The sequence below is a fragment of the Brassica napus genome, chromosome A1, assembly GCF_020379485.1.
Source record: "Brassica napus cultivar Da-Ae chromosome A1, Da-Ae, whole genome shotgun sequence".
Classification (NCBI taxonomy): Eukaryota; Viridiplantae; Streptophyta; class Magnoliopsida; order Brassicales; family Brassicaceae; genus Brassica; species Brassica napus.
In genome coordinates, this window is record NC_063434.1 from 4,201,611 (window position 1) to 4,208,415 (window position 6,805).

The window sequence follows — 6,805 nt, forward strand, 5'->3', positions numbered from 1 at the left end:
TGTTACTGATATGAAAAATAAATGAAATATAAACTTATAAGTATTTTTCAACCGAGAACATAAACGGAATTACCTTTTTTGAATAAATTTTGCATGTGATTTTTCATTAGTATTAATTTCATTGTAAATTTAGTAATTTACACGTGTTCTAATTAATATACTTAGGCATGCCCTTAAAAATGAACATCAAATGCAATTTTATGTTTTACAGATTTAATTATATTTAATAAATGACACTTTTATAATAAATATCTCTGATCTCCTTAAAAAGTAGTCAGTAAAGATTTGGGGAGTAATAACATTTTTTTTTTGGGTATGGCATAAACTATTGAAACTTAGGGACCAAACTGCATTGTTTCTCTGGTCTGAGATAGGGAATGACAAGACCACCTTATTCTGGTTTGATAACTGGCTTCAGGTTGAAAAGCTTCTCAACATTACAGGCGCTTCAGGAACACAAGTTTTGGGCTACAGGACGGTCTCGGAAGCGGCCTCTGGTGGAGAATGGAACATTCTTCAGTGTCGTGGCTATCACCTATGGGCGATGATAGCCTGCATCAACTCTGTTCCAGCTCCGGCGGAGGACGCGGTTGCTGATCTACATGGCACGGAGATGAGGATTACAAACTAACCTTCTCAAGCAGAGCAACATGGGAACAGCCCCAAAACTCTCTTGGTGCAAAGTTGTTTGGTTTCAACAGAGCATTTCACGGTTTGCTTTTATCATATGGTTGGCTTTTCAGGATAAACTGTCGACATGAGCGAGAAGTAGAGCTTAGGGTTGCGTGCAATCGTGCTTCCTCTGTGGTAAGCCGGAGGAAAGTCGTGACCAGCTGTTCTTTGCTTGCCCTTATTCATTTACAGTATGGATCGATCTAGTAGGGTTCCTATTGGGTTCTCGTGTGAATCCTAACTGGACTATCACCATCACATCTCTTCTATCTCTTCGCAGGAGGGAGATTGATATATGTCTCCTGAAGCTTGCTCTCCAAGCTAACATCTATAGTATTTGGCGTGAGAGAAACAGCATGCACCAGGGTACTCCCCTCAGAGCGGATCAAATGGTTCGGTACATTGACAAGACAATTAGGAACATGATATCCTCTCTCTGAAAGCGGAAGCCAAGCTTCTATGGTGACATGATGTAGCGATGGTTCGTTCGGGCTTCTTCGCTACAACTGTAATCCGTTGTTTTTCTATTATATGACTTGTGTTTTTTTATCTGAAAGCATAAATCCCAGTAGCCTGTAATTTTATTTTTTGTTGATAATAATTTAAAATTTCAACCAGAAAAAAAAATATTTTTTTCCAGTTTTTCTAACTTCAGTTTTATACAGTAGAAACTATCTAATTTGAAGCAAAATAAGATAAAATAATTAAAAGCAAACTAATTCGAACCATATAAATTGGTCCACTGTCAAATTGGTCCTCCCGTTTTAATGGGTTTGAGTTTTCTTCTAAATCTTTGTCGGAGAGGATGTGTCGTTTCTTCCCATATTTATTCTCTTCCTTACTATTTCTTCTTACTTTATCATCTTAATGCTTACAAACAAACACCAAGCACCAAATTCCTCTTTCTTGTCTTCCTCGATCATCCCTATTTTAATTTATTTTTTCAAAACTATATAAGTACTTTTTTGTAACTAAAACTATTCATTAACTACTTGTATTCATTTTTTGAGAAGACAAATTGGAGTAAATAACAGAATCTAACTCGGTTACATAGTGCATGTGGCAATCGTAATCAATTTAAACATATTGGTCAGTTCTGTAATTTAAATATATTGGAAGAATTAAACATATTGGAAAATAAATCTTGTGGGTTACTAGTTCACTATTCGACCAACAATTTATGTCTATTATATTGACTATTGATATGGCGGTAGTCAAGTAAACGTGAAGGTTGGAAAGGGGTGAATTTCTCTCATGGGTGAGGAATTGAGGATTTAGGATCGGAGGCCAGATCTGGTTTTATGATTAATCATGTTATTTCGAATATTTGAATACTCTGTCTTTTTTTGGTTAAAATGAAGAGTTCAAATTTGATTTCAGTAAACTCCACTTCGAGGGGAAGTGAACTTCAAGCTTGTATTAAAAATAAATCATGTGTCCTTTTATTTACTGTTTTCTTGAAACTTGGATTTGTGATCCAAATCACAAAGTGGATCATCTAAATTATGGTTTATTGCTAGCAAATGTTATCTGGCTAGTAAATGGAAGGTTTATATTAAAAATCCATGACAATTAGCATCTATGTCCTATTCCTACTATATCTATATGTAACAATTACGATTTTTATATACCCAATAGTATTGGACCATATCTCAGTGGCGTATGATTATAAAAATCATCAAACACTCTCAATAATTATCATATAAAATAAAAAAGGAGTGATTAAACTACAGATCCCAAAACCCCTTAAATCATGCCTTTTGTGTTTTTTATTTGTTGTTTTGTCTTCTATATAAATGTAAAGTATATTTAGTTAGATATTATATATGTCTTCTTTTGCAGTTTTTTCTCCACTTACTGAACTCTAATTACTTTCGTCGCCTATAAAGGAAGACAACTACTTTTGTGGATGACGAGAGAACTATTCCTTGTATTATTTTAGACTACATCCTTGTATTTGTAACTAGAGTATAAATATACAAAAACTAAATTTTGATTTTATGAGTCTAAAAAGTACAAAATATAACGATGATTACTGTAAGTGATTTTATTTAGAGTTATATCTCAAGAACAGAATTCAACAAGTTAGATGAAACCACAATACGCTTAGTTAGAATTTTATATGCAAGCCATCCATATTTTTTTGTATTGCAGCATTTGTATATAATTTGAATCCGTTTACTATAATTACAACATAAACATAGAATCATTCGCTCTAAGTTTGTATATCAAGAGTTCAAAAAAACGACCGTAAACTTTTTTTTTTTTTTAATTGAAATCTTTATTCAACCCGAAACGGAATTCAGATCAGAATACAAGGACGAATTGTACAAAAGTCCCCAAATCATTCTATAACAATCACAGCTTCGCCCACTCACTAAACCCGGCATGTTCCGCTGCTCAGCTTTTCGAAAATTTCAGGAATCGGTTAATGTTCTCTACCTTTGATGATAGTTTAGGATAAGTGAAGTTCTTTTTGTTGCCTCGGATATCAGGATTTTCCAAGTCGTTTCACGAGTAGCTAGCTTCCAACAAACTCATTGAAACTTATATTTGTCACTGACGCTGAAGTACTCGGCGGATAATAGAAGTGAAGATTACGAGACCCTTACCATAAGAAACCCGAACCAAACCGTACACACCACTACTCCTTCACGAACCGTGCAAAAATTGGATTGATTCCACCGCCACTACCGAACCAGCATGTCTCTAGAAATCTGCAAGGAAAGTCATAGCACACAACCGCAAGGACCAAGTGATATGACCAGACATTTGGCAAGAAGATGGTCAATGACCCCGAGAGAACCGCTTTCACATCTGTGACCGCCGAGAACCGGAAGCCAAATACTTTGCTATTGAATTCCTAAGCAGGTGCCAACCAGACCATATACCAAAATTAAACAAGAGACACAACCCATTGAGAAAGCCGCCACCTTAACCCACAAGTAAAATTGGAGGTAACCGTGAAGAAGAAGTCCGAGATGAAGCAGCCAGAAAAGAGATCTCCGAAAACCATAGACGACAGTTGAGACCCGCCGTAAAGCGGATATAACATCTAGTCAGACCCACGCGATCATGTGAAAGCTCAGCACCATCCAACCTGTGTGCTAAAGCTCACCTAACCACTGAGAAAGAGGGGCAGGACCACTTCGACGCTGAAGAGGACCGAACAGCCAAGTCCCCGTAGAAGAATGGAACACGACCCACAAACCGGAAGAGACCGTAGATCCACCACCAGACTGAGAGTAGAACCAAGCCGGAGATCCTCAAACAAAAATGACGAACGAGATCTAGATCTGAAAATGTTGAATGTAAACTTGATGCATGTAGAATGTATATCTTAAAATTTTATACTGAAATAGATTTACATTATAAAGTTTTCTTGAAATTATTCGTTGTATCTTACATGATAATTCGTTTTTTTTTGTATTTGAGCATTTGTATATAATGTGAATCAATTTAATCTAATTTTAATAGAATCATTCGTTCTAGGTTTATATATCAAGTGTTTAGATATATGTCGTAAACTTGATGCATGTAGAATGTCTATCTTATAGTATTTTATAGTGAAATAATTTTCTAAATTTTATTGAAATTATTCTTTGTATCTTACATAACAATTTAAGGTATTTTCCACGTGGTTTTGTTAAAGACATTCTCTTACTAACGATTTTTAGTTTTCTGTAGTAGTTAACCACTAACAATCCATAGAAAAACTCTAAAACGACTAGACATTGAACACATTGACATTACATATATATATGTGTGTGAGTGTGTAAATGATGAGAAATAGATTTTGTACGATATATTTTAAATATAAGAAAACATTTTAAACACATAAGACGATACACATTTATATTTTCCGAAATTTTGTTTTTGTGACTGCATAGTTATACATAAATTTTAGAAAACCAAAGACGATATTTCTGTGGCTGTGCCGTGGATCTTAGTGGTGTTGGGAACATACCATATTCAAAAGCCCAATTGCCTTACTACATGAGATCTGCCTGAAGAATTGCAAGTACAAAGGCTAATTTCTCTCTCGCTCTTAAAAACATTGAAGTATAAAAATAGAAGTTTTCATTCATTATTGAAAGTGGAAACAAAAATAGTGAAATATGGAGAAACAGATGTTTAATACTTAAAATGGAATATATAAAAAGTAAAAAACATTTTTTTCCAAGCAAAATTTTAATGCATTTTCTGTTGTAATATCTTTTAAATATTGTATATATTTATTACAAAAAAGTAATGTCAACCTTGAAATTCATTTACGTAATAAATACTTCTTTCGTTTCATATTAGCTTTGTCTTAGAGTTAAAATTTTATTTTATTTTAAATATTATTTTATGTTTTTAATGCATTTGTTTGATGGTTTTTCAATTGCTCTCATTTGGTGAAGATAGTTTCAGAACTAGAAGAATCGTCAGCATTTGCAAGTTATTTAGAAGACATCAAGATCCTGAAGAAAAAATTTCTCATACCAAGGATACAAAATTTGAGAGCGGATAGTCTAACACGCAGTGTTAGGAAGCAATCATCTTTCATCGTTTATATAGATCAAGATTTTCCGATTTAGTTCACAGAGTCAGTATGAATCCGTAGTTGATGACAAAAAAAATTAACATAATTAAATAAAATAATATATTAATTAGGGTTAAAATAATAAATTTAGTAATTTTCCTAATTTGTGTGAAAGAAACTAAAACAACGTATAAATTGAAACATAAAGAATAATTGTTAGGAATAAATTATTTTCTTGAACAATTACATTGAATCCACTTGTCCACTAGCTTGACTACTTCATTAAACAAACTTGATTTAAGAAAGAAAAAGAAGCAATTTCCATTCTCATAAGACAATGATTACTGAAAAAGAAAAGAATGTCTTGTGTTGTGTCTTGTAGACTTTTTAGTGTGGCTAAGACTTATCGGCATGCTCGATTAAGTCGGATCAAGATGAATCTATATTTTACTTTTATCTACGTATGAAAATTTTGCGATGATTCGTACGTAGTTTTGTTTCTTACTACCATATACTGCGTGTATGTCCGTTTCGTTATTTGGACTTTAGTCTAAATGTTTAACCCACTGTTGGCTTGTATCAAGGACTCAAGGAGCATACTTTACTTCTCATATTAGTTGGATGCTTCGGCCAAATCTGACGTTAAAGTGAAACTTATAATCCTAATCCGGTGATGGAAAAAGGTGAATGATAAACTTTCTGCTTAAAAAGTTAAAAGATGTAAAATGTACTAGAATCCTGACAAAATGGAACGTATCTTAAGAATATAGTCTATGATTTTGTCAATATGAAAACTTAAATATATTCGAAATTAATAGTTGATTACAATTCTAAAAGTGACTTCATCAAATGAGAATACAATATGTCAAAAAAAAGTCTTACAATATTTCTGAAGAGAATTAACGATAAATCATGAAGTTAAGATTATGAATATCTAAAATTGTTTACTTGTATATACTATTCCAAATTGCTTTTAGGGCCGACTGTTAATTACCCGTTTGGTCAAAAAGATTATGATTTTATTCATCTGTTAAAGAGAAGATATATAAGTTGTTGAATTATAATTATAACTGGCTTGTTAAAATGATTGAATTTGAAAATATAGAAGGCAAAAAGTATATTTAAAAATATCATATACTAAAATCCCTCTAATAATAAAATATCCAAAATTTTAAAAGTCGTTTTTTTACTAAACCGATGTTTATATATAACCTTTTATTTCTTAAGTGGTTGTTAAACAATTTGTATAACTTATACCATTTTCAATGTATTTTTCTATTTTTGATTCTAAAATAGAAGAATTTTATTATAGATGTGTATTCCTCTAAAATAATTAAAAAATAATTACAGAATAAAAAAAAGATTATTACTTTTGTAGAAGAAAAATAGAAACTTCTGTTTTAGAAGTAGAAATAGAGTTGGATTGGAATAAATTTGCCTCTAAATGCTGTTATAGAAACAAATATAAAGATAAGTTGGATATACTTATCCAAGTATAAGTTATAACCACATGCTTCGACCACTTTTATAAACGGTTTGTTTAATCATGAAAGTAATCCGTACGTCTAATTTGCTAACTGAGGAACGAAGAGATGGCTCACGCCCAAC